This window comes from Gadus chalcogrammus, chromosome 1, assembly GCF_026213295.1.
Source record: "Gadus chalcogrammus isolate NIFS_2021 chromosome 1, NIFS_Gcha_1.0, whole genome shotgun sequence".
Classification (NCBI taxonomy): Eukaryota; Metazoa; Chordata; class Actinopteri; order Gadiformes; family Gadidae; genus Gadus; species Gadus chalcogrammus.
This window is the reverse complement of record NC_079412.1, coordinates 20,334,823-20,344,682: the sequence shown is the minus strand read 5'-3', so window position 1 is coordinate 20,344,682 and position 9,860 is coordinate 20,334,823.

Here is a 9,860-nt window from a genome sequence, read left to right as displayed (position 1 = left end):
CACACACACACACACACACACACACACACACACACACACACACACACACACACACACACACACACACACACACACACACACGCCACTTAACCCACACACACTCCCTCTCTCCCCCCTCTGTCTCCTCCTCCCTCTAAATCTCTCTTGGTCTCTCCATTCCTTTCTCCATGGCTTTCTCTCTTCGCGTCTCTCTCCGTCTGTTTGTGAGTGTCTCTGGGTGTATTAAAAGATGGAGGTCAGTCGTCTGCGCGTCTCTCCGCCAGTCGCCCGGAGACACTCCGGCTCGGACGGGCCTCAGCCTCACGGCTCCAGCTGTGACGCGATCCATCCTTCTCTGTGGGTGTAGGTGTAAATGGTGAACGGAATGCATTTATACAGCGCTTTTCTGACCCGTATGCCACTCAAAGCGCTACAGTACTGCCCAACGTACACACATTCATGCACGCATTCACACACCGACGGCGGAGTCAACCACGCAAGGCGACAGCCAGCTCGTCAGGTGCAGTCAGGGTGAGGTGCCTTGCTCAGGGACACCTCGACACTCTAGGCTAGGACGGGGAGCCGGGGATCGAACTAGTAACCTTCGGGTTACCAGTCAAGAGCCACATGTCGCCGGCGTGTGTGTGTGTGTGTGTGTGTGTGTGTGTGTGTGTGTGTGTGTGTGTGTGTGTGTGTGTGTGTGTGTGTGTGTGTGTGTGTGTGTGTGTGTGTGTGTGTGTGTGTGTGTGTGTCTTCATCTCTCTCCGTCTCGAGCGGGCCGCTGCCTGACGGCTCCAGATGTAACGCGGCGTCGTCCCTCTGTGTCTCCGGGGTCCTCTGGTAAAACCTTTGTGTGTCGTAGTAAAACAAAGATGAAACAAGACCGGGGGTCTGACGGCCCAGGAGAGCGCCCTTCGCCCTGGGAGGGGGGGGAGGGGGCGGTAAATCAGGAGTGAAGCCACGCCTCCCGCCCCCCCCCCTGGAGTAGACCAGGAGTCATGTCTCCCCCGCCGCACGCGTCCACCCACCCCCCCCCGCCCCCCTCCCAGCGTCAACAGTGTCCTTCGACGCCACACCAAGGCGAGGGCTCAGGGTCTGACCCCGCGACCCCCGAGCGACCCTGCGACCCCCCCCCCAGGCATGGAGAGACCAGAGAGAGGATGCTGGGGGAAAGGCTTCAGAAGGCAACGAGAACCCCTCCCGGTGAGGTGGACGGTGTTGGGGGGGGAAGGGGGAGGAAGGGAGGGGGGAGGGAGGGGGGGAGACAAAGAGGAGGGGGGGGAGGGGTTGTAAACCTCTCCCTCTCTCCGAAGGCTTGGGGAGAGAGATTTATGGCGACCTTCTGGGGCCAATAACAAGATGAGCCTTCCAACCGACACCCTGTGCTGCTTAACATCCCGCCATACATGTGAGTGTGTGAGCGCTCACATGTAGGTCAGACACGCGGCGGCCATCTTCTCACCCTGCCAGCTGTGCCAGCTGATCGTCTGCTGCCATGGCGATCAGATCAGAGCTAGCATACCATCGGATGCAGCGGTAACTCGGACAGACATGAGACAGGTAGAGACGGATTGCCTCATAGTATACATACACAGTATACATCTATCCTTGTGTGTGTGTGTGTGTCTTTATGTTTGCGTGCATGTGTATGTATCTATCTGTGTGTCTGTGCGTGTGGTTCTATGTGTGTGTGCGTGTGTGTGTATGCGTGTTTGTCCATCTGTGGTGTCCTGTGTGTGTCCTGCGTGTTTTTGTACCGTTACTACGCGTTCTACACCTCACTGGTTACTCTTTTACAAACTGTTGTTCCGTCAGACATGACTGCGACCGCCGGTATTCATTGGTCCTTGTCATAAGAAACCCTCAACACACTTGAAACGTTGGAGCAACACTTACCTGCTTTAAGCCAATGTTGTTGTTTTAAGATGGTAAATGGAATGCATTTATACAGCAATGTTCTAACCAAGTGGCCACTAAATTATTTTTGACAATATTTACAATATTTCCTAACATTCACTCAGTCATAGACACATTCACACACACCGACGGCGGTGTCAGCCACGCAAGGTGAAAGCCAGCTCGTCGGGAGCAGTCTGGGTGAGGCGTCTTACCAGCCAACCCGCTCTACCTCCTGAGCCACATGCCGACAAATAAATGGGTTTTAGATAACAATCCCGTGTTTAAAGTAACCTTTAAGTGTTGACCCTGCACTATGGGACCGTGGGCCTCACTGCCCCAGGAGGCCACTCCGGTTCCAGTCGTCAACGGCCCGCAGCAACCCAACTGCCGACCGCCTGAACAGAGGCCACTGTCGTAAACATGGTCTTTAGTGACACCTTGTGGTCAAGGAGAGACCTCACCTAGACTCTGCATAGCCTCCCTCCAAACCCCTCTTACACTTATTATTTGTTGTACGTCCTGGCACTTTATGCACGCACTTATTTTAGGTTGTTTGATTATCTAAAACCACCAAACACCTCTACCCAGAACCAGCTTGTGAGTTTTTGTTTGAAGCTCTTCTGTGTAGTGTTGTAACTTAATAGGTTGCATTGTTAGGTAGCCAAATGAGCTGGAAGTAAATATAAGTGATATTTTTTTTTACAGTTAAAGGTAATTATTTCGATGTAAATGCGTTGTATGGCGAGGTTTGATTTGGATTTGAGATGCATTGTCTGTTGTATCGGCAAACCAATGGTTAAACTACTTCAAGTCCCAGAGTGCCTTGCGGTGGAAAAGCAGGGGGAAATATCTACGTAACTGTGACGTGCCCAAATGAGCAGGGACGCGGGAAGCGGGGGTGCTTAGTGTGCTGCAGCACCCCCCCTGGCGGCCCCTGACTGTAACTGCAAGTGAGAGCGTTTTCTGAACAAATCAATACTTTTTTTTTTTGTTTAATTTTATCATACAACATGATTTTTCATTAAATTATTGACATCCACCCTTTTTATGATATTTATCATGTTATCATTTCATTTTATTTAGATTAGAACATTGTCTGTGTAGGCTGACTTAGGCTATGACGCACAACGCAGAACTGTCCATAGCTGAATATGGTACTATGCTGATTTTACATAAGCATGTTGGTGTTCAACATCTGTTGTAGTGAACATTCTAAAACTGGTGTAAAATGTTGCTGCCATATTAATAGACATGTTGAATGTTATCGTTTTGATTCTGGCATCCCGCACGTAAACTGGTTGGCAAAAAAAGAGCAAAGACGGACGGTTCACTTTCCTCATATCAGACAACTCGTAACTCTGGATGAAAATGAAGGCTTTCTTTTATTGTCACTTTCCTTTGTAAACCTTTAGAAATAACCTCCTGAATCCTTGTTACAACGCTGTGTATAATCCCGGACCGCAACAGCTTGTCGGCATGTTGTTAGTGTGTGAAATTCAGCCCAGTATCAGCCGAGTTGACTCTAATTTCCACATTGTTTACTTGCTAACGTTTGTGAATAAGTAACTAGTTGGCAGAACTCTTTTTACACACCAGTAGAGTGTTTATCAGCCGTGAATGTGACGTCACCCGTCATCTCGTCTCTGTAAACAATGGATGTTGCACAGCATTTATTATGACGTCATTATATAGACTCTCTCTCGGGACCCCCCCCTCGGACTGACTTCCCGCGTCCCTGGTGTTACCCCCTATGTTTTATTCGATACATTTCGACAGCGTTACCCCTTATGGGTTTTTCATGACGACAGATAAAAAAGGACAGTGTTACCCTTACGTTTCATTTGATAAAAACGACAGTGTTACCCCTTATATTTTATTTGACAAAGACAAATCTTTTTTTTTTCATGACGACCAAAGAAAAACGACAGTGTCTCCCGTCATGTTTCATTTGATAAAAACGACCGTGGTACCCCCTATGTTTTAATTGATAAATATCGACAGTGTTACCCGTTATGTTTTTTTCATGACGACCGATAAAAAACGACAGTGTTACCCCTTATGTTTCATTTGATAAAAAAGACAGTGTTACCCCTCATGTTTCATTTGATAAAATGTATGTGTGTATTTCTATTATTTCCCTTATGTTATTTTTCAAGACGACCAATAAAAAACGACAGTGTTACCCCCTATGTTTTTTTTCATGACGACCAATAAAAAACAACAGTGTTACCCCTTATGTTTTTTTTTCCTGACGACCAATAAAAAACAACAGTGTTACCCCTCCAGGGGCGGATGGTGTATAGGGGCGATTTGGGCGACGCACTACCAACTGGGAGAAAGAGGATTTTTTTTTTTTTTATTCTCTCACGGCAAAAGTAGTTTTCAGTGTTCTAGACTTATTATCTGTCTGTCGTTTTTTTTCATGACGACCAATAAAAAAAAAAAAAGTTTTACCCCTTATGTTTTTTTTCATGACGACCAATAAAAAACGACAGTGTTACCCCTTATGTTTCATTTGATAAAAACGACAGTGTTACCCCTCATGTTTCATGACGACCAAAGAAAATCAACAGTGTTACCCCCTATGTTTTATTTGATAAACATCGACAGTGTTATCCCTTATGTTTATTTCACGATAATACACAATAATCAATCATCAATAAAGAGGATATATATGACATTAAAATGTATGTGTGTATTTCTATTATCTCCCTTATGGTTTTTTTTTTAACAGTGTTACCCTTTATGCTTTTTTTCATGACGACCAATAAAAAACAACAGTGTTACCCCTTATGTTTTTTTCATGACGACCAATAAAAAACAACAGTGTTACCCCTTATCTTTTTTTTCATGACGACCAATAAAAAACAGCAGTGTTACCCCTTATCTTTTTTTTCATGACGACGAATAAAAAGAAAAACAGTTTTACCCCTTATGTTTTTTTTCATGACGACCAATAAAAAACAACAGTATTACCCCTTAGGTTTTTATTCATGACGACCAATAAAAAAACAACAGTGTTACCCCCTACGTTTTTTTCATGACGACCTAAGAAAAACGACAGTGTCACCCCTCATGTTTCATTTGATAAAAAGGACTGTGTTACCCCCTATGTTTTAATTGATAAATATCGACAGTGTTACCCATTATGTTTTTTTCATGACAACCGATAAAAAACGACAGTGTTACCCCTTATGTTTCATTTGATAAAAACGACAGTGTTACCCCTCATGTTTCATTTGATAAAAACGACAGTGTTACCCCTTTTGTTTTTATTCATGACGACCAAATAAATACAACAGTGTTACACTGGAAAAAGGGTTTTAAGCCGTACTTCATGTGATTATTATTTTGTAATTCAATTCAAATAAACATTTTTTGTTTTATTTTTAAAATAACTTTTTTTTATTTCAAAATACTGTGAAATATAGATATTTTTAATTAGGAGCTCAATTAAGAAATATCCATTTTGACAAATGTAAAATTTTAAGGTTGTGTATTCAACTGATTAATAATTTTGTCATTCAATCCAAATATTTTTTTTTTGTTTTCTTCCTAAAACACTGTTATATTTGATTAGGAGCTCAATTTAGAAATATTTGTTCAGACAAATGTACAATTTCAAGGTTACGTACAAGCCTGCGCATGCGCATTAAATACAAAGACGCTTACGACTACTGGACCAAACCGCAGTGTTGCCAACTTAGCGATTTTGTCGCTATATTTAGCTACTTTTCAGACCCCTTTGGCGACTTTTTTTCAAAACAGCGACAAGCGACAAATCTAGCTGCTATTGGTGACTTTTGGCGACTTTTTGATGTGAAAGCACTAGCCTTGACCAGAGTGAAGATGACTCACTGGTTCTGTGAGCTAGGACAGTGGCTGGTAACCTGAAGGTTGTCGGTTCGATCCCCGGATCAGAGTATCGAGGTGTCTTTGACAAAGCACCTAACCCTGACTGATGTCGCGATGTGATGTCGAATCCAGACAGAAGCGCCCCAAGGCCATGAAGCGGCGAGAGCCGAGCGGGAAAAAATGATGATGATGATGTATACAAAAATATGTTAAATGAGAAACAATTGTTTGATTAAATTGTAATCTTTTTGATTGGATAAAACAAATTATTTCTGATAGATATTTCTTAAATTAGAAACAATTGTTGGAGTGAATCAATATTTTTTTGTTTAGGATTTAACATACGATTTAAATGTATTAACTTCATTCAAAGAATAGAATTATACTTGGTGCCAAGTTGTATTATTTTGTTTTTATGAACATAGGAAATATTGTTTGAGGCAAGCTATATATTTGTCATTGGCTCAAGTTATGTAATATAGATGTGAACCATTACCCTTGTTTTTTTTAATTGGTTCAACAGAAGGCTTTTTCCAGTGTACCCCCTATGTTTTATTTGAAAAATATCGACAGTGTTACCCCTCAGGTTTATTTCATGACAATACACCATAATCAATCATCAATAAAGAGGATATACATGACATTCAAATGTATGTGTGTATTTCTATTATTTCCCTTATGTTTTTTTTCATGACGACCATTAAAAAACGACAGTGTTACCCGTTATATTTTATTTGACAAAGACCACAGTGTTACCCTTTATGTTTTTTTTCATGACGACCAATAAAAAAAAAAAAAGTTTTACCCCTTATGGTTCTTTTCATGACGACCAATAAAAAACAACAGTGTTACCCCTTTTGTTTTTTTTCATGACGACCAATAAAATACAACAGTGTTAACCCTTACGTTTTTCTTCATGACGACCAATAAAAAACAACAGTGTTACCCCTTATCTTTTTTTTCGTGACAACCAATAAAAAACAACAGTGTTTCCCCTTATGTTTTTATTCATGACGACCAATAAAAAGAAAAAAGTTGTACCCCTTATGGTTCTTTTCATGACGAACAATAAAAAACAACAGTGTTACCCCTTATGGTTTTTTTCATGACGACCAATAAAAAACAACAGTGTTACCCCTTATCTTTTTTTTCATGACGACCAATAAAAAACGACACTGTCACCCCTTATGTTTTTTTTCATGACGACCAATAAAAAACAACAGTGTTACCCCTTATCTTTTTTTTCGTGAAGACCAATAAAAAACAACAGTGTTTCCCCTTATGTTTTTATTCATGACGACCAATAAAAAAAAAAAAAGTTGTACCCCTTATGGTTCTTTTCATGACGAACAATAAAAAACAACAGTGTTACCCCTTATGTTTTTTTTCATGACGACCAATAAAAAACAACAGTGTTACCCCTTATCTTTTTTTTCGTGACAACCAATAAAAAACAACAGTGTTTCCCCTTATGTTTTTTTTCATGACGACCAATAGAAAAAAAATAGTTTTACCCCTTATGTTTTTTTTCATGACGACCAATAAAAAACAACAGTGTTACCCCTTATGGTTTTTTTCATGACGACCAAAAAAAAACAACAGTGTTACCCCTTATCTTTTTTTTCATGACGACCAATAAAAAACGACACTGTCACCCCTTATGTTTTTTTTCATGACGACCAATAAAAAACAACAGTGTTACCCCTTATCTTTTTTTTCGTGACGACCAATAAAAAACAACAGTGTTTCCCCTTATGTTTTTATTCATGACGACCAATAAAAAAAAAAAAAGTTGTACCCCTTATGGTTCTTTTCATGACGAACAATAAAAAACAACAGTGTTACCCCTTATGTTTTTTTTCATGACGACCAATAAAAAACAACAGTGTTACCCCTTATCTTTTTTTTCGTGACAACCAATAAAAAACAACAGTGTTTCCCCTTATGTTTTTTTTCATGACGACCAACAGAAAAAAATAGTTTTACCCCTTATATTTTTTTCATGACGACCAATAAAAAACAACAGTGTTACCCCTTATGGTTTTTTTCATGACGACCAAAAAAAAACAACAGTGTTACCCCTTATCTTTTTTTTCATGACGACCAATAAAAACAACAGTGTTACCCCTTATGTTTTTTTTCATGACGACCAATAAAAAGAAAATCAGTTTTACCCCTTATGTTTTTTTTCATGACGACCAATAAAAAAACAACAGTATTACCCCTTATGTTTTTATTCATGACGACCAATAAAAAAACAACAGTGTTACCCCCTACGTTTTTTTCATGACGACCAAAGAAAAACGACAGTGTCACCCCTCATGTTGCATTTGATAAAAACGACCGTGTTACCTCCTATGTTTTAATTGATAAATATCGACAGTGTTACCCATTATGTTTTTTTCATGACAACCGATAAAAAACGACAGTGTTACCCCTTATGTTTCATTTGATAAAAACGACAGTGTTACCCCTCATGTTTCATTTGATAAAAACGACAGTGTTACCCCTTGTGTTTTTATTCATGAGGACCAAAGAAAAACAACAGTGTTACCCCGTATGTTTTGTTTGACAAATATCGACAGTGTTACCCCTTATGTTTATTTCATGACAATACACAATAATCAATCATCAATAAAGAGGATATACATGACATTAAAATGTATGTGTGTATTTCTATTATTTCCCTTATGTTTCTTTTCATGACGACCATTAAAAAACGACAGTGTTACCCCTTATATTTTATTTGACAAAGACAACAGTGTTACCCTTGATTTTTTTTTTCATGACGACCAATAAAAAACAACAGTGTTACCCCTTATCTTTTTTTTCGTGACAACCAATAAAAAACAACAGTGTTTCCCCTTATGTTTTTTTTCATGACGACCAATAGAAAAAAAATAGTTTTACCCCTTATGTTTTTTTTCATGACGACCAATAAAAAACAACAGTGTTACCCCTTATCTTTTTTTTCATGAGGACCAATAAAAAGAAAAACAGTTTTACCCCTTATGTTTTTTTTCATGACGACCCATAAAAAAACAACAGTATTACCCCTTATGTTTTTATTCATGACGACCAATAAAAAAACAACAGTGTTACCCCCTACGTTTTTTTCATGACGACCAAAAAAAAACGACAGTGTCACCCCTCATGTTTCATTTGATAAAAACGACCGTGTTACCTCCTATGTTTTAATTGATAAATATCGACAGTGTTACCCATTATGTTTTTTTCATGACAACCGATAAAAAACGACAGTGTTACCCCTTATGTTTCATTTGATAAAAACTACAGTGTTACCCCTCATGTTTCATTTGATAAAAACGACAGTGTTACCACTTGTGTTTTTATTCATGACGACCAAAGAAAAACAACAGTGCTACCCCGTATGTTTTATTTGACAAATATCGACAGTGTTACCCCTTATGTTTATTTCATGACAATACACAATAATCAATCATCAATAAAGAGGATATACATGACATTGAAATGTATGTGTGTATTTCTATTATTTCCCTTATGTTTCTTTTCATGACGACCATTAAAAAACGACAGTGTTACCCCTTATATTTTATTTGACAAAGACAACAGTGTTACCCTTGATTTTTTTTTTCATGACGACCAATAAAAAAAAAAACAGTTTTTACCCCTTATGGTTCTTTTCATGACGACCAATAAAAAACAACAGTGTTACCCCTTATGTTTTTTTTCATGACGACCAATAAAAAACAACAGTGTTACCCCTTATGTTTTTTTTCATGACGACCAATAAAAAACAACAGTGTTACCCCTTATGTTTTTTTTCATGACGACCAATAAAAAAAAAAAGTTTTACCCCTTATGGTTCTTTTCATGACGACCAATAAAAAACAACAGTGTTACCCCTTATGTTTTTTTTCATGACGACCAATAAAAAGAAAAACAGTTTTACCCCTTATGTTTTTTTTCATGACGACCAATAAAAAAACAACAGTATTACCCCTTATGTTTTTATTCATGACGACCAATAAAAAAACAACAGTGTTACCCCCTACGTTTTTTTTCATGACGACCAAAGAAAAACGACAGTGTCACCCCTCATGTTTCATTTGATTAAAACGACCGTGTTACCTCCTATGTTTTAA